The sequence below is a fragment of the Diceros bicornis genome, chromosome 7, assembly GCF_020826845.1.
Source record: "Diceros bicornis minor isolate mBicDic1 chromosome 7, mDicBic1.mat.cur, whole genome shotgun sequence".
In the NCBI taxonomy this organism is placed as follows: Eukaryota; Metazoa; Chordata; class Mammalia; order Perissodactyla; family Rhinocerotidae; genus Diceros; species Diceros bicornis.
The window spans coordinates 41,620,882-41,647,157 of record NC_080746.1 but is presented as its reverse complement, the minus strand read 5'-3'; positions in this window follow the sequence as shown (position 1 = coordinate 41,647,157).

Below are 26,276 nucleotides of genomic sequence, written 5' to 3'. Positions count from 1 at the left end.
AAAACAAAAACAAGACAATGTGATAAACAGAAAGTTCAAATTTTCAGAGACCACAGTGAATATTGAATATGCATATGTGAGTATGACTATATGCATGTATATGACTAGGAGAGTCTCATCAAACAAGATTTAAATTCTAAAATCTTCTACTTTTAAATATTAGATCATAAATATTTTAAATCATAAATCATATCTTCTCACTCATGTTTTCCATTTCTCACAATGGACTAAAAATAACCCCTATATGATCTGAGCCACACACTCCAGCCCATTTCCCTACTCTGTTACATCTCTAACCACATCTTCTATCACTCTCTTCACTCCCTCCTCACACTGGCTTTCTTGCTATCCAACTACTCTACTAGACACACTCCACCTTCGTGCCTGTTTCCTCTTCCTTGGATGCTCTTTTTTCAGACAGCTACCTGGCTTCTCTTCATCTCTTCCAAGTCTCTTATTGAATCTCACCTTTTAATGAGGCTTATCCTGACTACTTTTATTTAATATTGCAAGCTGACCACCCACAGCTTTTCAGATATCTGTTACCTTTTTCTTTACTCCATAATACTTATCACCTTATAATATACTATATTATCTACTCATTTATTACATTGTTTACTTTTCTTATTGTTATTTTTCTTTCATTCACTGACAATCCCAAGCTTCTAGAACAAGATCTGACATGTAGCAGATCTTAATAAATACTTTTTGAATAAATGAATGAATATACTCAATCAAACTTTTATTGAACACCTACTAGGTACCAAGTCTATATTAGATCCCTTCACATATATTGTCTTGTTTAATCTTCACTTTAACCAAAAAACACATTTACATTTGTTGAGGTTTTAGAGGCTCATTATTAAAACAGAGTGAACTAAACGCTAGAGGTAATAGGAAGCTCTAGAATTTTGCACTCAAGGTTCCAAATTCACCTCTCAGGATTTTGATAATTATCTTAGAGGCAGAGGTCTGTATGCGCCAGAAATCTTCAAATGGACTTTTCTTATTTTTGTTCTTTCCTTTGGACTATCTTACTCGTTTTCTAAATAGTATCATTGGAAGTTGCTAAACATGATTGTTGTTGGCTATATTTGACAAGGCATTACAAGAAGGAGATACACTCAGAAAAAATGGACTCATTTGCAAATAGAAGTAATAGAGAATAGTGTTCATAAATTTAGGAACTTGAAAGACAGAAAGAGGCCAGTTATTTCTCAAACAGAAAAAGACAACATTGAGAAACTCTTTGAGTGAAGAAGTTTGATTGAAATTAGCCTTGAAGAAGTTAGATTAAAGGCTTGATCATTATACTCATTGATAAAAATCTCTGAGTGGATTGAGCTACAGTTCTCAAACTTTAGCTTAATCAGACCTACCTGGAAGACTTGTTAAAACACAGATCGCGGGGGCCCATCAGAGCTCCTAATTCAGTAGTCCAGGGTAGGGTCTGATAATTTGCATTTCTGACAAGTTCCCAGGTGATGTTGATGGTGCCAGACTTGGAACCATACTTTGAGAATGACTGGGTTAAAGTCACCTTTCAATAAGCCATGAGGATTTAGATAAAAGAAACTAAATGTGAGGTTTCCTTACCAAGCCTGATAGGTCCAAGGTCCTGCAACTTGAGAGAGACAGAAGGATAGACAGAGACGGACAGTTATGGGAAGAAAGACAGACAGGCAAGAAAGTCCGGTATACCTAAAAAGTGTGTCTAGAGAGAGCTGTGGCTGTGGCTGTTGAACCATGAGGCTGATGAAAATCAAATAGATAAGAAGCTGTCAAATAATTTGAGAGAATTTTACAGGAAAAGAAACCAGAATACTGAAATTTTAAAAATTATACATCTGTGCAAGAATTAATATTACCTTTGCAACCTCAATCATCTAAGGAAAAAATAATCTCCCTCATGCCGATGGACAGAATATTTTTTTATGCCCACTTGAGAGGTAGATAAAAAGGATAATGAAAAATAAGTGTCCCTCAGAGAGCAGAGCCATGGGTCATACTGAATCAAGACTATCAAGATTAAATCATGAAAAAATGGAAAACCTAATAGATCCATAATGAGTAAGGAGATTGAATCGGTAATCAAAAACTTTCCAGCAAAGAAAAGCCTAGGACCAGATGGCTTCACTGGTGAATTTTACCTAACATTTAAAAAAGAATTAACGCCAATCCTTCTCAAACTCTTATAAAAGCTTGAAGAGGAGGGAACACTCTCAAACTCGTTTTATGAGGCCAGCATGACCCTGATACCAAAGACAGATAAGGACATTACAAGAAAAGAAAACTATAGGTCAATATCCCTGATGAATATACATGCAAAAATTCTCAACAAAATATTAGCAAACTGAATTCAGCAGCACATTAAAATAATCACACACCATGATCAAATGAAATTTATACCTGGAATGCAAAGATAGTTCAATATATGCAAATCAATAAATGTGCTATACCATATTAATAGAATGAAAGATAAAAATCATATGATCATCTCAATAGGTGCAAAAAAAGCATTTGACAAAATTCAACATCCTTTCATGATAAAAATCTCAGCAAATTCGATATAGGAGGAACATACCTCAACATAACAAAGGCCATATATATGACAAGCCCACAGCTAACATCATGCTCAATGGTGAAATATTGAGCACTTTACCTCTGAGATCAGGAACAAAACAAGAGTGCCCGCTCTTACCACTCCTACTCAACAAAGTAGTGGAAGTGCTAGCCAGAGCAATTAGGTAAGGAAAAGAAATAAAAGGCATCCCAATCAGAAAGGAAGAAGTAAAGTAGTCTTTGTTTAAAGATGACATAATTTTACATATAGAAAATCCAAAGACTCCACTATAAAACTTTTAGAACTAATAAACAAATTCAGTAAACTTTCAGGATACAAAATCAACATACAAAAATTGGTTATGTTTCTATAGACTAATAATCAACTATCTGAAAAGAAACAAATAAACCATCTTATTTACAGTAACAGCAAAAATAACAAAATACTTAGGAACAAGTTTAACAAAGAAAGTAAAAGATTGTACATTGAAAACTATGAGACATTGATGAAAAAAACTGAAGAAGAGACAAAGAAATAAAAAGATATCCCATGTTCAAGGATTAGAAGAGTTACTATTGTTAAAATGTCCATGCTGCCCGAAGCAGTCTACAAATTTAATGCAATCCCTATCAAAATTCCAATGGCATTTTTCACAGAAATAGAAAAAGCAATCTTAAAATTCATATAGAATCACAAAAGGCCCTGAGTAGCTAAAAGAATCTTGAGAAAGAACAAAGTTGGAAAACCTCATATTTCCTGATTTCAAACTATTATTGCAAAGCAATAGTAATCAAAACACTATAGTACTGATACAAGAACAGACACAGAGCAATGCAACAGAATTGAGAGCCCAGGAATAAACCTACACATGTATGGTCAACTAATATTTGACAAGAACACACAATGGGGAAAAGATAACCTCTTCAATAAATGATGTTGGGAAAACTAGATATTCACATGTAAAAGAATAAAACTAGATCCCTATGTTGCATTACCCACAAAAACTAACAGAGAAAAAGCTCATTGACATTGGTCTTTGCAATATAACAACAGAAGCATAGCCAACAAAAGCAAAAATCAACAAGTGGGAATACATACAGCTAAAAAGCTTCTGCACAGCAAAAGAAACAATCAACAAAATGAAAAAGCAAACTACAGAATGGGAAAAATATTTTCAAACTATATATCTGATAAAGAGTTAATATTCAAAATACATAAAACAGTATGGGAGCTCCTCAAAAAGTTAAAAGTAGAACTACCAGAATATCCAGCAATTCTACTTCTGAGTATTTACCTGAAGGAAATAAAAATCACTATCTTCACTGTCTTGAAGAGATATCTGCACCCACATGTTCATTGAAGCATTATTCACAATAGCTAAGACATGGAAACAACCTAAGTATCCATCAATGGATGAACTGATAGAGAAAACATGGTATAGATATAGAATGGAATATTACTCAGCCATGATAAAGAAGGAATTTCTGCCATTTGTGACATCGTGGATGAAACTTGAGGGCATTATGCTAAGTGAAATAAATCAGACAGAGAAAGACAAATACTATGTGATCTCACTTATATGTGGAAACTTAAAAAGCTGAACTCATAGAAATAGAGAGTAGAATGGAGGTTGCCAGGGGCTGGAGGATGGGGGAAATGGTGAGATGTTGGTTAAAGGGTCCAAACTTTCAGTTATAAGATGACTAAGTTTTGGGGATCTAATATACAGTATGGTGACTATAGTTAACAATATTGTAATGTATATTTGAAAGTTGCTAAGAGAGTAGATCTTAAATGTTCTCACCACCCATGCACACACACACACACACAAATGGTAATTGTATGAGAGGATGGATGTATTACTTACCCTTATTGTGGTAATCATTTCACAATATATGCATGTATCAAATTATCACATACTGCTTAAATTTATAAACTGTTATATATCAACTACATATCAATAAAACTGGAAAAATAACTTAAAAATAAATTCAATAGAAGAAGTGGTTACTTAATGTTTGGAGGTATTAGCTATGTCCCCTCCTACTAGCTATTCCCTATGTTGCCAGCTATTGTCCCCACCTAAGCAAGTAGATTCCATTGAGGTTTCTAAGAAAATTGAGACTTTTGAGAATATTCACAAAATTTAAACATGAACATGGACATTGGGCTTGTCCTTATAGCATCTTTAACAAGTGTTTATCTAACTTTTATTTAACAACCTCCAAGGCAAAGATATGAACACATTGCAGGCAGCCACTACTTACATTGGATATTACTCAGCTGCTCGTTCATTCATTTAATCAACTTTTTTTTAACACCTATGTGTGTTAAATGAAAATGAATAAGACACGTTTTTGTCTTGAAAATATTGAGTCTAGCTAAGAGAAGCCTATACGAAATTAAAAGTTAAATTTTGCAATAAAAGCCATTATAAAAGTTTATGTGGCACACTAGATACAAAATGTCATTTTTAGCATCTGTTGCAGATGCAGATGATGATAGCAAGAATTCTCTCTTTTAATTAAAATATGAGGAAATAAGAATGGAATAAAACAATTGTCCCAAATATATTCTCATACCTTACTTGACATCAACATTATTCAATGGATTAACATAAAAAAAGAATGCATGAATCAGAAGGAGGCTTGATATGAGACTTTTAAGCTCTCTTTGGTACCTAATGTTGGCAGGGCCTCCTCCAGGCACCATTCAAGGGAGCCAATCTGATTATTGGATTTTTCTGGAAGACATATATCTATATCTTTACTATTACAATAGATACATCAGGCTATCTCAGCCTCCTGCCATTAAACATTCAAATCCTGTAATTAACTCCCCTTGTTGATTTCTTGTTCGACCAGCATCCTTCTGATGATTTGGCTTCCTGAGTGGATTGCTCATGGGAAGTGAAGGTAAAGTTCAGTCTGATGCTATTACCTATTCTCTTGAGCAGTTATAGCTTTCATTGTAATTTAAGTGTCTGGCATTCTGATTGATACATCAGTCTTCTGAGAGCTTTGCTATCACAAGCCACTACCTACAGGGGACCACCTCTGGAACACTGATATGAACAAGTTTTGAATATGTAAGCCTAAGTTACAAACCTTGTACTGCAGGAAATTCCCTGAAGAAGTACGTGAAACACTGTGGAGTTAAGGGTCCCACCACTGAGAGTTTGCTTGAGAGAGACCTGGAAACACAAGCGCTTGCTCCTCTGACAACAGTAACAGGTTTGGAGGCTTCACAAGATCTAGATGTGAAGTTTTGCCAGTGCCTTCTGGACACTCTTCTGTATATTATCCTCTTCAATATTGTAGGCAGCTGAAATAATTATTGGAACTTTCCTTTGATTCTTGAAATTTCTTAAAATCTGATAGAGATTTTCTCTTTTCTTTCATAGACCTTTTAACAACTAATTTTTACTTGAAATGCCTATAGTGAATTCCCTTTTTCTGATTAAACTTAATTTGATACAAAGATATTCTAGTACGGTATTTGGAATCCTCAGAAATGAACTTAAAGCATATTCAGCTGAGCTCACTAAAAGAAATTTAGTATTTCAATATCGGGCAAATAAAATACTTTAATAAAACTGAGTTCGTAGTTGTTTCTAATAAGCTTATACTTAATGAAAAGTGGGTGAACGAATAATCTTCCTACTTGTACTGTAAATATACACAAATAGAACACCACATCTTAACAAGTAGCACATATAACAACTTAAATGATACGCAGTTTTATCATATAATTATGCTACTTTCTCGATTACAGTAATGATTTAGTGATTCATGAGTGTTCTCATGACACAACATCACGGAAAATTGACTTGCCATGTTGATCCTATTCTCGTTAGCCTTCTATCACCCTACATTAGGGAAAATTTCACTTAAATAGAAATCTTATTTCAATGCAAGAGCAGTAACAGAGTCATGGGAAGTAGGCAGGGATCTGAGATGAGGATGAGAAAGACTGTGAAAGGGAGGGCAAAGATAAGCAGCAATAATAGAGGATCAGCAATAAGAGAGAGTTAGGAGAGGCAGAGGCAGAAGGTGAATATGCTCAGAAACTCCAGGATAACTAATTGTTCTGGTAGGAGAGACAAACACGGTAGAGTCCAGTCAATGAGTGAGTGGAAGAGGGTCCATTCATGATGGAGACAGTAACTGGCCATTACAGAGGTCATGTTTGGAGATTATGTCTTTATTTATGGCTTCACAGACATTGGGGGGTAGTAATAGGCATTATAATAAGTGAAACAGGATTAACTTTTTTTGTATTTATTATTATCATGATTATCAAAGTAAGACATGTTCCTTGAAAAAAAAAATAAAAGAAATATTTATGAAGAACTTGAGGATAAATGTAATAAACTAAACACAGTATCTTTTTGTTTCCTTCTAAACGCCACTGAAATTACAGTAAAGAAACTGCAATAGTATAACCCCACAATAGTGAGGAAAGCAGACAAGGATGGAATAGCAGAGCGAAATTTTCAACAAAATTTTGAAAGAAAGTAAAACTAGGGCATAGTTAGCTTTTAACTTTCTTGGATCTGCTGTGTGCAAGCAGGTGGGGAAGCCAGCAAGAAACAAGTTATGTTTTTCTCCTAAATACTAGAAAAAGTCAGGAACTGGAGGGTCCAGGTATTTCTTAATGCAAGAAAATATGATGAGATCATAAATAGGAGAATATGTTGAAAATTTACATAAGGAGTTGTTAAAAATCTGATTCACTCCACCATATGAATGAAGAACAAAGAGTTTACTCCCTATACGGTTAAAACTAGAAACACTAGGGAATAAGTGATACCAGGCATGATTGAAAGCAAGAGAGCCAATATATTACTGAAAAGAGGGAGATTAATTGAAATTCTGCATAATAAACAGTGACCCTGATTCCCTTGCCCAGTTCTAGCCTTAGATCTCTGGCTTCTCCTTACTTCTAGCAAGGAAACTGGAGGATTCCTATCAAGAAAAATTACCCATTGATGCGTTTAGAAATAATTTAACAAACAGTCATTTCTCCATCCATTTATTCACTGTAAAGCTTATGAGTCAAGAAGCTCTGTCAAGGCATAGATATCTTACAATAACCTTTTTCTTTTTAGCAACTCAATCTTAATTATAAATAGACATATTTCCTGAATATATCAGGAAAGGCTCTAACTTAAAAAACAGAGGCTGAAGCAAAAAGGAAAAGAAATAAGTGAAAAACAGAAAATATAGAAAGCAGGAGATAACTTCAAAAATCAATCCATATATTTTCTAAAAGATACAATCAAGTAAAAATAATATACTGTGTTTTAAAAGGAACACGGCATGAAAAGGAAGCTCTTGAATTGAGAATTATGAGAGCAAACTAAAATAGTCAATAGAAGATTGGCAGATAAACTTGAAGAAACTCTCAGAAACCTGAAAAAATAAAAAAAGATGGAAGTTAGATGAGAAAATTAAAGGCTCAATACAAGAGGCCCATCATCCAACTCAAATAATAATTCTAGAAATAGAAATAAGAAAATTTCCCATAATTGGGACACAATTTTATTCATTATGAAAGCATTGCTAAATAGTCAACATAATAAACGAAAAAACAAAAAGACTCTCAACAAGGTACACCATTGTGAAATTGCAGAATGCAAAGGACAGAAAGAAGATTCTAAAGATTCCTGAGACCAAAAAAAAAAAAAAAATATTATATACGACATATCAGTAATTATAACGCCACCGAATTTTTTAACCCCAAGAGTAGAAGCTGAAAGATACTTAAGCATTGTCTTTGAAGTTCTGAGGGAAAATTATTTCAACACTGAAATTCCATATCCAGCCAAACCATCAGCCAAGTATATGAGCAGAATTACAATATTGTCAGATATGAATAGTTTCAACAAATTTATTTCCTACTTGCCCTTTGACATGAAGCCACTAAAGGTTGTGCTTTACGAACACAAAGCAACAAATTAAGAAATACAGAAAAAAACTAGCTACTTAAAGTAGAAGAAAACAGAAAATTTCCAGGATAACAATACAGAGAAGTTTCAAGACAAGATACATGTATAATCTCAACCAGTTAATAACAATTAATACAGAAAGATGGAGGATTCCAGAAGTGATGTCTGCAAGCAAAAAAAAAAAAAAAAAAAACTGATATGTCATTACATCTAATCACATAGGGAGGAGTTTGATATTTTTATCAGAGAATTTACGAAGATTAGGCTCATGAAAAGTTAAGAAAACAAAGAAGATGATTATTAGCTTCAAGAAAAATATATGAATAACAAAGGAAATGTGATCATAGTAAACCATGCAGTTCAACAATAAATATTATTTTTAACTATAACAAATTAAACACAGTATACTGAGCATTCAAAATTTACAATATAAATGTGTTAATACTGTTGGTGGAAGGGGAAGTGTTTGTGATTAAGGGAAACATAAGGAAGACAAATCCTAATATGATACTATAAGAAGTCAATAATACATCTGGAATCAGCAAAAAATAAATAATAAAAAGTCAAGAAATAGCAAGTTAAGTGAATCATTTTTATTTTTAATTCATTTTCTTTTAGTATTATTTGAAATTTCAAGTTATGCACAGGTATTGAATTGATAGAATAAATAATTAAAAGAAAAGAAGATATAATTGAGAAAAGAAAAGAAGAAAGTCATTTGTAACTTCCCACTCATTGATAATCACTGTGAAGTATTTTGGTATGAATCCTTTTAGTCAATTTTGTTTTATGTATAGACGTCAATATATATTTTGACAAAGTGATAACAGGATGCAATTTTTTAAACTATAGAATTATTAATGTATTCTGTACCATACAAACTTCTTCCACATTTGCAATAAGTACATATGCCACTATGGGAATGTACCACAATTTATTTAATCATCTACTATTTTTGGAAATTTGGTTATCTTCCAATTACTGATTATTATAAATAGCATCGCTATGAATATCCTGTTAGCCGTATATTTGCACATGTTCTAGACACTGTCCTTAGAATTAAGATTTATATTTTTCTAAAAATTCCTATATTTGGCAGATACTGGCTCAGAAGATGTAAGCCAGTGTTTCTCAACATTTTTTTCATTAGTACTCTCTCAAGGGATCTTTTTAGATTTTTTTTCCTAATCACAGCCTCATGTAATTTTAATAGTTCAAATATTCTGTATATCTGTTTACGTATTTTTTGTGTGTATATAAGATTTCTCCCATCCCAATCAATTTGTCTCCCCCTTAGAGGTAAAATCACCCCTGTTGAAAATGTATGGTGCAAATATTGGCTGTTTTTTGGTACATGTTATCAAATTCCTCTCCTCAAAGATGTTATAAATGTCAAGTTTCATCAGCAACATGTGGAAGTATGTTTCTCCACTTACCCAGAAAACATGGTGTTTGTAAAATAAGTACATAAAAGTTTTTAAAAATGGAAGTTTCTCAATGCAAATCTTAAAATTACATTATTTGCTTGTAAATATTCCTTAGCACCAAAATGCTATGAATGAAAATATTTACTTGTTCCAGACTTCATTCCACTACTATGGGACAATGGTTCATTTCAAACTTTCAAGCAATTTACACTTAGAAAGAATGCTTCTAAGTGTCATCATGGTTCTCACTATAAGTTAGATTGTTTTTAAGTCAATTTCTTATCTATTCAACCAGAACAGTCAATTATATCCTGTAGATCTTCTTTAGTTCTCAAATTATTGACCTGGTCAAGTCAATATGTAATTAGACAAATTTTTGAAAGCACTTTCTCTCTGTGACTATAACAGCAGCTTTTGAACTGCCATATTGTGAGTTCTCCCAGACTTCATGATTATCTGGGTCTGAGGCTGTTTTTATCTACAGCAGTTATGTTTTATTGAGGTTTATCCTGTGTTTGTAAAAGGAGTTGAAAGAATTACTTAGTCCAACCCTGGGCTGGGTTTGTTAATTCATTATTAAGTAAGAATCATATGAAACTGTCATTTTTGAAGTCAAAATGATTAAATATTAATAATTCCATATGGTTCAATCTAATAGTTAAGTCTCCATTTACATAGCCCAAAAAAGAAATGAGTTTATGAAGTATTAGGAGTGCCTAGGCCCTGCCACATAGATTTTAAATATTCTGTTGAGATTTATAGTCTTTACAAGGAAGCAACAGCCAAACCAACCTAACCATAGAGAATTAGATATCTTACTTATTTTGAGATCAATACAATATTACACAACCCCTTCCTCCAAGTCATGAAAGTAGTTGCAACCCCAACATTGTATAGTGAAGAGAACATTGGAGCAGAAGTCAGGGGACCTGAATTGCATCCAGGCTTTTGTCTTTCTTGCCTGTGTGAGTTCAGGCCAGACACCACTGCTTAGTCATTCTTCAGGTCTTGGGAACAGTTTAAGTATTAGCTCCCAGGGAGGCCTTCTTCCCTGAGCATCATTCAAGTTCAGGTCTCCACAGCACCCTTTGCTTTCCCTTTTGTGAAAGCTTTTATCATACTAAAAATCATTTATTTAATGTCTATGTTCCTCACTAAAGAAGAAGGATGAGGGCCAGGAGATGTTTGTCTTGTTTATTCTTTAATGCCTGTTGTCTTACACGATGCCCGACACACAGTAAACGACTCGTGCATTTGTTCAATGAAATTCAATGAACTTGTTCTATGAATAAGTGAATGAAAGGAACCTAATAGTTGAAAGCCCCAGTTTCATCATCTACAAAGGGCATATAATAGTGGTGTCCTGCCATTCAGAGTTGCTGTGCTATTGAGATAAGGTCATTGAGTAGACTCAAGTGAGACAGGGGATACGTATTTCACCTCTCCACTATGAGACCTCTCCCCAAATCCAAGAGGGTTAATGTGTATGAAAGTGTTTTGTAAGCTGAAAAGCTTTCTACAGGCAAGATTTACTATTATCTTTCCTATAAGTACAGACTTTATTATACCTATGATATAAGGATTTCCTTAAAGCCTCATTCCACTGGACTAGGCTTCTTGTGGCTACCTACATCTTTGCTTTTTGCCAATTTGTCACATGTGCCATTTCACACCAATCCTCTAACCTCTACCCCTTTGGTGATTTGTTTTCTCTCCCTACCAACACATTCAAATCACAAAGACCCTATATCAATTAGAGTTCAGGCTGAAAAACAGAAGCTACTCTAGGTATTCCAAGTAGGAAGGGTTTAATACAGAATTAGAAGCTTATTCAGCCATGGGAAGAATTAGGACCAAAGTCAGAAGAGCCACCGAAGATCCTAGCTGCCTGCAGAATCGAAAGGCAGAATTCTCAAAAATTGTCCTAGAAGGCATTGCTAATGTCAAGAATCTCTAGGAAGCAACCACTAAGGGTCCTAATGATGTACAACACCAGTGACGTACAAGATCTTGGCAAAGAAGCTGCTGAAAATCTTATGCAGTGGCTCACAAATCTCCCTGTAATTTCTTCCGGGAATAATGCCTTCTCCTAACACAGCTAATACCCATTAAGACAGAAATAAAAGCTTCACAAATGAATCAATTAGGGGTAAGAGTAACAGTAATCATGCCCACTTCTACCTCTTATTTCCTAGATCCTCATATTTTGGTGATGGGAGAAAGGGTTTCACATATAGGTCACTGAGTATAAACAGCATATTAGATAACACCACAGTTCTGCAAGGTGTTCTCACACCGTCTGAGCTGTACCTGCATCTTCAAAAGTTGCTTTGTGGTAAGAAGGCACATATAAGACCTGTGAATCCCGTAGGCATGAGTTCAATACCTCTCTACATTTATTATAGCAATTTTATTTGGAGTGCTATAACATAACGCATAAAATATGGATGGTTTCCTATCCCCGCCCAGAAGCATATGCTTCTATCTTTTTGCTTCTATCTCTCCTCCAATGGCCTTGGAGGTGAGAAGATGTGTCATTCGCCCCTCACCACTCAGGTGCATAAGGCTGTTTCTTAGGAGCGAAGAGTCAGGGAAGCAGATGTTTCCTACCTGCCTCCCGAGGTCAGTCAATGATACCAGCCCATCTGCACTTGCAAGGTAGGGCCTATTTCTGATATTTAGGGCAGGATTTTTATGTTATATTCACTGCTGCATTTCTAGCACCTGGAATACTGCCTGCTTAATAAGTGGTATTACTTGATTTTGATGACTGGATGAATACATATTAAATAATAAAGAAGGCCATACCTCAAATGATATAATTTAAATTCTGAAAAAGTCCCTTAAGTTTAAAAATGTTTAGACAATCTGGCAATTTTCTCTCTTCTAAAAAGATGTCCTCATGACCTTCCTTCACAATATGAATTTTCTTACCAACCTATCCGAAATATATTATTTTTTTAGGGACAAACTTAAGTTCAAAGCATTCACTGATGGCCCAGATCGTGTACTGCCATTGTTATTTTAATCAGAAACACAAAATTTGACACTTATTCACTATGGTAAAACTTGCATAGTTGGCCTTAGGCAGACCTGGATTTAAATCTCAAGTCTTTAATAGTCGAGTTGTGTGACTGTGGATAAATCACTTAATGTCTTTTACCCTGTTTTTCCATCTGTATAATTAGGGTAATTGCAATAACTGCTAGGGTTACTATGATAATTACCTTAGAAATTGTGAATATGTATACATACATGTATGCACAAGTATAAGTGATCATACAGTATTTATCAGTTGTGAACAATAAACAATAATTTATATTTATCTTGGTTTTATTTTCATGGTTCCATGTGATCCTATCTTATCTCTGTAACACAACTGTAAACTCTCTAGGATCAAAGGGCTGATTTTGAGATTGCCTCAAGTCCCCTCAGTAGGAAAACAGTGTGCACTAGGTTCATAATTCCTTCACAGATGAATCATATTGAATATAGAAATGTTAACATGGAGGCAAAAGTACTTTCTTTTGTATTTTTTCTCCATTTTTATTCCATAGAGTTCTCCCTCTCCTATTTTTTATTACATCACTCATTATCTGGATTACAATCCAGTTGAAAAACATTTGTTTTATTTTAGCAGAAATAGAACTAGCCTCTAGGGAATCAAATTCCTTCCATTCTGCACACATTTACCTAGTCCTCTCTATGCACAAGACACAGTGCAGGACACAAGCGTGAATTAGACCTGTTCCCTGCACTTAAGCACGTTGGGCTTTGGGAATCTCCAGTAGCTTGGGCCTGACCTTGCCTGCAAGAACAGGAAATCTGGATTCTAACAAAGAGCTGGTACTGGGTAGCCCCCTAAAGCAACATTTCCTTGTACCTTCTTCTTGCTCTTTCAAAATAATGGCAGTATCTTAAGTGGACATGGTGATTCCAGTCACTGAAGGAATATTCTCAAGTTTTACCTCATTTCATCTTCACTTCATTCCTGTTGGGTGGAACAAGTACTGTTTGTTTTTTTTTTTTAATTTAACAAATGGAGAAACCAGGCTTAGAAATGTTGTATTTCTTTATCATTGCCTGACCTAGAGCCATATCTAAAGTCTTCTGACTACTCACCTTATTTTCTTTTTCCTGGAATGTAATAACTAGAAATTATTTCAAACTCTCTATTATGGAAGGATGAAAAAGGAAGGTGCAAATAAGTAGCAACAGTGAGTGTTCAGAGATATAGTACTGCCAGTGACCATGACCTACCTGGGGCAGGGTCTGGTGTAATAAAATGAACACAAGATCTAGTGTCAGAAGACCACTTATTAGCTCTGTCATTTCAGATAAGAAAATACACTGTCCTGACCTCTACACACTTATTAGCATGGCTAAAATCTAGAACACTGACAACACCAAATGCTGGCAATGATGCAGAGCGATGGGAACTCTCATACACTGTTGGTGGGATAAAAAATGGTACAGTCACTGCGAAAGTCAGTTTATCTGCTTCTTGCAAAACTAAACATACTTTTACTATGTGATACAGCAATCACATTCCTTAGTATTTACCCAAAGGAGCTGAAAACTTATGCCCCAACAAAAACCTACACATGGATGCTTATAGCAGGTTTATTCATAATTGCCAGAACTTACAGTCAACCAAGATGCCCTTCAGTAGGTAAATGGGAAAACTGTAGTACATCCAGAAATTGGAATATTATTCAGTGCTAAAAAAGAAGAGTGATCAGGCCATGAAAAATATGAAGATATCTTAAATGCATATTATTAAGTGAAAAAAGCCAATTTGAAATGGCTATATACTGTATGATTCTAACTATATGATATTCTGGAAAAGACAAAACTATGGAGACAGTAAAAAGACTATAGATACAGAAAACAGATTGCTTGTTTTGTTTTTGTTTTTGTTGACTTGTGTGTTTTTCATACCTGCACCCATCTCAGAATTGTTCTTAGCTGATGAGAGCTACCTAGCTCAGAGGTGCCTAAGAGGTTCCATTCTGCTTTTTCCAAGGAATGAATCAATTTTCCAAGGATCCCTGATTCCTTGTAATGGAAAGGTATTTAGAAACCAAGATCTGGGTACTGGGAGTGCTCATTTCTACTGGGGAGTAATTGCCTCTAGGCTTTCTCAGTGGACAGAGCTAGGAACTACAAGTATGGATAGTAACTCATGCACACATATCTATATTTATTTCTGACTCTGTCTGTCTTATGCATACTTTTAAAAATACCCAAGAGTTTTATTGCTAACTCCAACTCTGATCCATCACCACAGGGTTCATTCTCGTCTTTACTCCTTTCCTTATTTATAATTTATTTCTCAGACGATGAGAAATATGGCTCATATGATCTGTAATATATTCACATATTTGTTCAATCCTAGTATACCTATAAAGTAGTTTCAGACTTGCTAACCTCACTCCTTTGAGAAATGAATCACCCAGCTAAAGAATGGCGTTTGCAGACAGTTCTTTTTGTATTCACCCTGCAGTTTTCAGTCAAAACACTGTTTTCCAAAGTTATTGAAGTTGGTTCCTTTCTTTCTCACTCCCTTCAGTGTGGTTATGCGAGTCATTTGTACACAGTTAGATTCCTTTGTCATAGTCTGCACTCCATTTTAGGTACCTCTCACAATCTGGTAAATAGTTCACAATTTGCATACAGTAAAACTTACTCATCATGACACACAGTTCTGTAGGTTTTACTAAGTGCAATGAGTTGTGTACCACCATCACAGTTCCATATAGAATGGTTCCATTACTCCACAGATTCCCTCACACTGCCCCTTGATATTCAAATCCTATTCCCAGACCCACCCCCAGGCAACCACTGATCTGTGTTACATTTCTGTAGTTTCCCTTTCTTCTAGAATATCATACAAAAGAAACCACACAGTTTATAGTTTTTTGTGTCCAGCTCCTTTAACTTAGCCTACTGATTTTTGAGATTTACCATATGACTTCATATATCAGTAGTTACTTTGTTTTTATTGTGAAGAAGTATTCCATTATATAGATATTATACAATTTGTTTAAACATTTCTGTATTGGTGGAGATGAAAGTGAGCTGTTTCCCATTTTTACTATTATAAATAAAGTTGCTATGCACATTCACATACAGGTCTTTATGTGGACATTTGCTGTCACTGCTCTTGAGTATATAATTAGGAGTGGGATTGCTGGATTATATGGTAGGTAAATGTTTCACTTTACAAGAAACGTCCAGTTTTCCAAATTGGTTGTACTATTTTGCATTCTTTTTTTAAAATCTTCTTTTAAACTCAATTTATTTAAAGCAAAAAAAGCAAAAACAAAAAAAACACAATTCACCCATTTCTCCTACCTCCTAACTCCTACTTCTGGTGACCACCAATCTGTTCTCTGTATCTGTGAGCCTGTTTTTTTTTTTTTTTCCACATATAAGAGAGGTGATACAGCATACAGTATTTGTCTTTCTCTGTCTGACTTATTTTACTTAGCATAATACCCTCAAGGTCCATCCACGTTGTCACAAATGGCAAAATTTTATTCTTTTTAATGGCTGAATAATATTCCATTATGTGTGTCTATATGTATGTGTATACATATAGACACACACATCACAAACACCACAATTTTTTTATCCATTTATCCATCAATGGACACTTAGATTCTTTCCATATCTTGGCTACTGTGAGTAATGCTGCTGTAAACACAGGGGTGCACATATCTTTTTGAGTTAGTGTTTTTGTTTTCTTTGAATAAATATCCAGAAGTGGAATTGCTGGATCATATGGTACTTCTATTTTCAATTCTTTGAGGAACCTCCATACTGTTTTCCACAGTGGCCACACCAAGTCATATTCCTACCAACATTGCAAAAGTGTTCCCTTTTCTCCACATCTTCGCAACACTTGTTATTTCTTATCTTTTTGATAATAGCCATAACAGGCATTCTAATAGGTGTGAGATATTTCATGGTGGTTTTAATTTGCATTTCCCTGATAATTAATGATGTTGAGCACCTTTTCATCAACCTGTTGGCCATCTGTATATCTTCTGTGGAAAAATGTTCAGATCTTTTGCCCATTTTTTAATTGGATTGTTTGGTTTTTTGCTATTGAGTTGTGTGAGTTCTTTATATATTTTGCATATTAGCCCCTTATCAGATATATGATTTGAAAATATGTTTTCCCATTCAGTAGATTACCTTTTCATCTGGTGATGGTTTTCTTTGCTGTACAAAGGAAAAAAAAATTATATATGTATATCTCAATGTGTTAATACATCCATGTATATAGATATATAATTATCTATCTATCTATCTATCTATCTATCTACCTATCTATCTATCTATATCCAACTATAGAGAGGCTCTTAATGAGACTGAATTACATATCACTTTCTGCAAACCACAGGGACCAAATGGAGTACAAAGCTGGAAGCTGTATTTGTTACCAGACTTTATTCTATTGCATTGTCAGATAAGGAGTGGGATCAAAAAAGTCAGTAATCTTTCAGATGTTATTAGCAAATGTGGCAACATAATGTCATGCTCTGTGTAGACAGAGGTCCAAGTGACTCTGTGTGTGAGCATGTGCGTGTATGTGTGTGTAAGAGAGAGAGAGAGGTCTGGAAAGTACAGAAATTCTTCTTTCACAATAAATCCCTGGTAAAGGACAATTCAACCTCCTGATATGAATTCTACCCCCTCTCACTTCATCTGGACTCTCACTCCGCTAATTGACTTATTCTCTTTTGTATATTCAAACTCTCTCTCCGTAGCATGTAGACAAAGAATAATCTATCTCATTTTCAAGAAAAATAAAGGCCTGCCACTGACCTCATGATTCATATCTCCCTTTTTTTCAGAGGTGCTTTTCTGAAAAGAATATTCTTTGTTTCCACGTTAAAAAAAAAAAAAATCAGTAGTTGCCAGTGGTTGAGGTGAAGGATGAATAGGCAGAGCACAGAGGATTTTTAGGGCAGTGAAAGTATTCTGTTTGGCATTTTTACGATGAATACATGTCACTACACATTTGTGTAAACCCATAGAATGTACAACACCAAGAGTGAACCCTAGAGTGAACTTACCTTTGATGTAAATTATAGGTTTGGAGTGATTATGATTTACCAGTGCTGTGGATCTCAGTTTCATCATCTGAATTATGAAGAGAATGATGATGATAAATGCATGCTTTATACCCCAGAGGCTTGTTATAACAATCAAATGGCATCACATGTGTTAAAGTATATAAGTGAAACCTAATGAATATCATATCTGTAAACATGTTGGCCATTGTCATTATGGATTGACATAGCTTGGGCCTGAAATCATAAATACTATCAAAGTACAATTAAGGCTCAGATACTGCCTCTTGCTACCAATGTAACCACTGTTCCAAAGTCAGAACATAAAAAATGGGAGAAAAAACAATCCAGAACAACATAACAGTAGCAAAAATTTAATGAGAAATGTAAATAAAACTTTTAATATCATGCCACGTATAGATGTTCTAAACATATTAGCTTTATTATTCATGTTTCTATTCATTTATATATTTGTCGAACCTTATTTGAACATCTGCTATATGCCAGATTTTATGCTAGACACTGGGGACACTTGACTTTTCTCTCCTCTGCCCCTTACTTTAGAAATGATAATTCCAAAGGCTAAGAGCTGCTATCCATGTTCTCCTTCCATAGAGTACAATGATTCAGCTCCTCACACCCTCTTCCCCCAAAAAAGAGTCATTGAATAACAAGTCCAATGACAAATAAAGTGTATTGGAATTTAGCAGAAGAAATACCGTGATTAAAGTAAGATAAGAAGAGAAGTAGGTATAACCAGTTGGGTCAGAGATGAGAAGAAGGGATAAGCACGTATCAGGCCGAGAAAGAGATGAGGACCCGAAGAGATCTGAGTACAAAAGAAAGAATATTTATTCTCTGTGTTCATCCTTTCATTCAATAAAAAGCATTAAGTGCCTATTATTTGCCATGCCCTCCTCAAAGTACTGAGTCTAAGACACCCTTATTGCCACCAGGTGGTGATGCCTGAGAGACATTTAGGATTTATTACAAGCCATGGCTTAAAGGTAGAAGATTTCAGATGCCATTACCAATCGCCAAAGTCATTTAGTCACCAGTATAAGCTATAATGGATTATTGATCTCATAGACTATAAAGGCTCTCAAAGATCTATCATAGGCTATTGGGTTAATCTGGCAACTGAACATGCATACTTATCTGTCTATTGTCTGTCCTCATTCTCATGTGCAATTCCTCCTTCTGGAGTTAATGGGAGTTATGTGCTGGCTTCCAAGGGGAAAGAAACACACTTTTAGGTTCCATGCTTTGAATCCCAATGAAATAATAGCTCAGAGAATAGAGCCTCTGAATGTTTAAATTTGAATCCTTCAAATGTTGTATTCATTTATGTGTCCATCATCATTAAAACTGTTCAGAAGTAAAGACCTGGCAAATTTCATTTTCATTTAGATTCTTTGTGAAGCTAGAGTACACACATGTATTAGCTCTTGCATCCACAGTTGTTTCATGTCTTTGTTTTGCATTTGTGTTGCATATGGGGTGTGTGTGTGTGTGTGTGTGTGTGTGTGTAAGAGAGAGACAGGGACAAAGTGAGAGCACCACGTGGCTTTCTGCCAACATTCTAAAATTAAATACCCTTAAGTGAGAGCCCATCTTATGATTTGCCAAGAGTAGACCCTGACTGAAAAGGTATAAGCCCTTGAAAAATGAGCTACATAATGGAAATACTTGCATAATTATCACCATAAAGTTGCAAACACGTATCACCAATGGTCTTGCTCTATATGCATCAAAGAGACATTTCAATAAAGAGCAAAACAACGTCACAGTAAACACATCTTTTCTGTATAGAAAGTTAATCAAGCAGCAAATTCATCTTAGTCAAGTCGCTGACTTAAATAAGAGTGATTACTCATTGAGAATATACATGTGTATTTCTCTCACAAATGTCTTGTGTAATATCTCAGAAGCTCAGGAAAATTGTATGAAACCAATTAGAGGAGCTGCTATCTCTCAGCATCACTCTAGGCAGAGGTAGTATAAAGGAGGCTCATAGAAGCTCCTATGCTCTAATACAGAACAAAACCATGGAATTTTGTGTCCAGACCCAATCTTTATTTTTGCTGATGAAGAACCTGTGACCCAGAGAGGTCATAGATCTTGCCCAAGCTCTTCTAGAAATGGGGCAAATCATGGGTAAGGATGCACTTCCCTGTTTCTCAGATCGTTCTTCTATTCCCTCTCCCGTATCTCCTCTCATACGTGATGGTCTGAATAAAAAAATATAACCAATAGCTTCAGAAAGTGTAGATACAAAAAATGCCTATTGCTTCAACTCATCTGTGTCTATTCTCCACTTTCAAAACTGCACATATCATCATCATATGCTATTTTAAACTAAGGATTCCGCTGTAGATACAATGTCTCTTTAGTTCTAAGACTCATACATAAATTCAGCCTTTCACACATTTATTAAATCTATTCTAGAGCTTAGGGAACACCTCAAATATTCTGTAGAAAGTTGTTTCAGTTCTCATTTTGGGTATAAATCTGTAAGATTATACTAAAGATACCCCATGGTAGAGGACACAGCACCATTTCACTGATGGCCTTAAACACTCTTGTTGCTTCTCAGGACTTATCTAAATCCTTCTCACCACTCAAGGTCCATCTTAAGCTCCATATTATCTATGAAACTTTTCCTGACTTCTTCTTCCCACTCTGATCTGCCATCTCTGCATTACAATTGTGCCTGCAGCTTATGAGCATAGTGTACATTTCACTGCTTTTCAGTTTTTCATGTGGGTTACCTTTGCCTTTGAGGCTAATTTGATTAGGAGGGAGAAAAATGTTCTCTGGAACTTCAGGTCTATTATTCACCAGCTCTGTGGCACCACAAGAAAAGGAGCAGCATGTGAATTAGGCCTGTGAGCACACCACTGGGATGAATATAAGACACTGACTTGACTCTCTTTATGGATCCAAGTACTCTGGACTTGTTTTTACCAAAGCCCATGATCTGGCTGTAGACTAATGGCCCAGGATTTTGTTTACCCAAGCATGGGTTTAATTACTTGAGCATGTAGGAGAGGAGAAATTAGCTTTGGAAAGCAAAAAAAAGAAAAATCAGGATATTAACAATGCTTTGCATTTTTACATTTGTATTCATCTTAGAGTTTAACAATCACATACATTTTTCACATCTACATATCACAATTAATCCTTGCGATAACTTGTTGAATACATAGTATAAAATAATGGTTAAGATTGTGAGTTCCCTAGTCAGACAGACCTTTGTTTCAACCTAACATTCCCTGTGACTTTAGTTTCCTTAGCTCTAAAGTGAGGATAATAATGCCCTTAGTTTACTGTTAAGGTTAATGGAGATAATGCATATAAAGCAATTAACTCCTGGCAGAGAAAAAGTAACCAGTAGATCTTAATTATTATTATTGTTTTATTATAATTATCGATCTATTATTATTGCAAAGGAATTACCTCCATGTCATTCCCCCTTATTCATAAAGACTTAGAATCTACGTTAATTCCCGCAGTTATCCTTGCTGACAGTAATATCCACACACACTTCTCAGCTTGTTGACCTCATCATGCTCAAAGCCTTCTCCTCCACTCATCTCAGGCATCTACTCACACAGTCATAATCATATCTTTCCATTATCCAGTTATCTCTGCCCCAACCACTAATTCAAGCGTCCTTCTTTCAGATCATGGTCTCCTGTTCTCCTATCTTGCTTGTTCAAAGTCATGCAAATCACATCAGCACCTTCATTTCATTTATACCTTCACCTACAAATTTTACTCTCCTCATACCTTCAATTACTTTCATTCCAAGTTCAGAACTCATAGTTTTCATTTTAAAACTCTCTTGCCAAACCTAACCTTCCTTCCCTTCTATTTTTTTAATCAAACTCATCTAGAAAATCCTACTTCTGTTTAAACCAGCTTTCTCCATTCTTATACCTAGAAAGTGAAACATTGCTTTGAGAAAATTACTTAGCAGAGTAGATTGAAACTGCTTTAAATTTATAATAAATAACCTCAGTAGATCTTCTAAACACCTAAACAATTCTGTTGTGTTTCTCTAGGTAATTCTTCTCTCATTTCTGCAAAAACTGTTTCAGACTGCCTCAATTTTCCTCAACCCTCTGAATATCTCAGTTCTTCCCTTACTTTAATAGGTAACCTTATCTCTTAATTCACACAATCACTTCTCTCTCTCTTTCTCTCTGTCTCACACACACACACATAGACATACACATACCTCCTGAAATGTTGATGATCTTCAGGCTTTGGCCCTGGATTCCTTTCCCTACATTCCCTTCCTTCTGAATACTACACAACGATTTTTCCCAAAATGTTTTCACCTATGGTCAAAGCATCAATCACTATCCATATGTCATTGACTTCCTAATTTACATCTCCAGCTCAGATCTTTCCTTTGAGCTCCAAACCTATGTTCCAACTTGACTCCTTGGCATCTTCACTTGAATGCCTCAGTGGCAACTCAAATTTAACATACTAACAACTGAATTAATCTTCCCCTTGAAACTTAGTTCTTATTCACTATTTTCCATCTCAACAAATGGCAGAACCATTTATCCATCCCAATGCCCAAGTCAGGAATCTATAAATTATTCTTTAGTCACTCTTCTCCTTCACCAAGTCTCATTGATGTTACTTCAAATCTTTAAAATCTGTCCATTTCCCTCCATCTTTAATAACACCATCACTACTTCTGCCAGACTCCAGTCTACACTGACATCATTTCACTGTAACTCTTTACTGGCCATATGCCTCCCATTTTTCATTATCTAGCCCAGACTCCATGTTTAAGTAAAACATAAATATGATCATACCATTTTTATGCTTAAAATCTTCCAAGGTTTTCCAACCCTATTAGAATAAAGAAAAAATTCCTTAACATCTCTTGAAACTACCATAGAGTCAGGCTCCTGCCTATCCCTCCAGCACCGCCTTAGTTAATCTATTCCTCAATCTCTATGCTCTCTAGACTACAGTTTCCGTGAGGGAAGTGCCATGCTATTTTGTTCACCATTTTATTCTCAGTGCCTACCAAAATGCCTGGAACCTGGGTGGTCCCAAATAAATAATGGTTAAATGATTAATTAGAAGCTAAGTGACTTGCCCAAGTCTCTTAGTACAACAGAAAGAAAAGACCAAATCAAGGACCCAGGAAAATTTTCCAGCAGAATTCAGACTAGTCTCATCACTAACATCCTAAGCATGAGTGGAGCTGAATACAGACTAGGAAAAAGGAAAGGCAATGGTATCTTCCCTGCCAGATGCATGTCCACAATCCCCTTGATCATTAACCCCATTAACCCAGATTAATTGGTAGTTCTAAATACCACCAAAAAAAAAGGAAGAGGAGGAAGAGGAAGAGGAAGGAGAAGAGAAGGAAGAGGAACAGAAGGAGTGGAGGAGGAGGGGGAAGAATGAAAGGGAGGAAGAAGACTGCTAAGGCTTAGTAGAACTCATATCTCATCTATCGGTACAAATTTTTCGTAAGTAAAAAACGTAAGATGACTGTACAGAAGAGAACTCAAGAAAAGCAAAACCGAAACCATTTCATTTTCATTTCCCGTCTCAAAATGCTTCTCTTTCATTTTACCTTCATTGGAACGGGTCTTGAAAAATCATCATTTTTAGCACTGCATGTTAAGAAAGCTCTTGGCGTTTCCGATACAAAAGAGGTGCCATAATTTCATGCCTTTGCAAACACATACTGTGAGCAATCAAGGGAAAAAGGAAATTAAAAACTAATTCTTCTGTTTATTCTACTCATACATTTTATCAATCATCTCAGTCTCACACTGAATAATAATCAACAGGGTTTGATAGACACACCTAGGGGAGGCTAGATATCTTCTCTCTGAATCTCCAGAAAGCTGGAAAAGAAAGTCAAATAACAGTTCTTTGGGGAGAAGTCTCTAATTATGTAATTAAAAGTATCAGCACTAACATTTCCAGTCAGTGTAAAACTTCTGAATCAGAAGATGCAATGGGATATCAATAATTTAAAAACCGGAGTTCTTCTATCACAGACTCAAATTATTTGACAGCCCAAAATCATGACAAGGAAGACTGTCTCCAGAAAAATATAGACTTAGAAGACTGGTAGCTAATTACTGAAGTCTATCTCTGCATGCATCTAACTACCATTATGTGATTGTCCCTCCTTGAATTTTGGTAGTTTGGAGATCGCCTTGAGGCCCATGAGGATCCCTTTAGTGTAAATTCCACTTATACTGCAGCAGTATTATGAAAATGATTCAAAATTCATAAAATCAAATTATCCATCAGAGAAGAGTCTGTCATTTGCTGCTTCTGAAACTCTCCTCAAGAGTTTGGGATAGTTACTGGACAGGATGGGAGTCATTCTCTTTAATTATCCTTACAGCTCAACATTACAAGTAATAGGGGGCCTAACTTTACTCACAACAGTAAGAAAATGTGCAGTAAAGCACACTGCACAAAAGAATGCTACTGAGGCACATGGATCTCAATCTTAATGATACCCCTAATATTTGTAGCAGTCAATAATAATTATTAATTTATGATTTACTTCTCTCTTTTTTCCTAAATGAATCTCAGTCAAGCAGTCAATAGACAAGTATTTGTTGAGGATTGGTTACAGGTCCGTTTCCCTGGAAGCAAATTCTGTGATGGATATTTGCACGCAGGAGTTTACTGAAGATCAGCAATGTGAGGGAGTGAAGGAAACAGGAGTGGATGGGGGAGAAGCTGCCTTGCAATGAAGTCGCAACCAAGGCCTCAGCTGATCATAGAATCTACAGATAATTCTGAAACTGCATGAACCCTCACCTCTGAAGACAAACCTTCAGATTGAGGCAAGGGAACTGGGCCTTTTGTGACTCCCCTGCTCCCAATTGTCCAGTTATTGGAATCAGGCCCTCTTCAGCGAGGGAATCTCCAAATGAGTGACTCATTTGAGTGGTGTTAATGCTCTAGATGTCTCAGTACAGCATCTATTAAACAACCTATCACGCCTCTGCTCCGTGAACACTCTGGCATTAGCAAATTACAGAGAACACATAATTTACACCTAGCAAACTCCTATTTATCCTTTGTGTCCCAGCCTAAAATAAATATTTATGAAGTCTGTGGAGATTTTCCAGAGCACAGATAGTTACTCTCTTCTCTTTGTTCCCTCATCACCACACTCACAGATTTGTGGTAATCCTTATTTAACTGAATCACATGTCATTGTTTCCTGGTCTGTGTCCCACACTGGGTTATGTGTTCCTTGAGGGTGGGTTGCAATTTAAATGTCACTTTCCTAACTAAAATCTCCCAAACCACCCTATCTAAGTAACTATTCTCCATTTGTTATTCTCAATCACACCAAGCTTATGCTCCTTCTTAGCATGTATCCTGACTAGTCATTATTAAGTTTATTCGTTTACTTGCCTATTGCCAGACAATTGGTGACGCCATTGTTTTATAATCACATTTATATAAAAGTAGTCATTTAAATAGCCGACGGTTTTATACTTGGATTGAACCTAATTGGTGACACATATTAAATTGAATTCTAGTTATGTATTTTAATAAGGTTGGAATTTAACAAGCCTTCCATTGTTCACATAAGGAAGCCAGTTTCTGGACAACACTATTATATACCTTGCCTATTTCAAAACCTCTATTTGAGTAGCTTATTTCATGGCAGATTTTTTTTTAAGACTATTTTTTTAGAGCAGTTTTAGGTTCAAAAAAAATTGAGGGGAAAGTACAGAGATGTCCCATATATGCCCTACCCCCACGTGCATAGCTCCCCCCCCCATTAACAACATACCCCACCAGCACCAGAGTGGTACAATTAATTAACCCACAGTGATACATCGTAATCACTCAACGTCCATACATTACAGTTCACTCTTGGTATTGTATATTCCATGGGTTTGGACAAACGTACAATGACATGTATCTATCATAAAAATATCATGCAGAATATTTTCACTGCCCTAAAAATCCTCTATGCTTTATCTATTCATCCCTCCCTCTGCAACTCCTGGTAACCACTGATATTTTTACTGTCTCCACAGTTTTGCCTTCTCCAGTATGTCATACAGTTGGAATCATACGTATGTACGTAGCCTTTTCAGATTGGCCTCTTTCACTTAGTCATATGCATGTAAGATACCTCCTTGTCTTTTCATGTCTTCATAGCTCATTTGTTTTTCAGCACTGAATAGTATTCCATTGTCTGGATGTACCACAGTTTATTT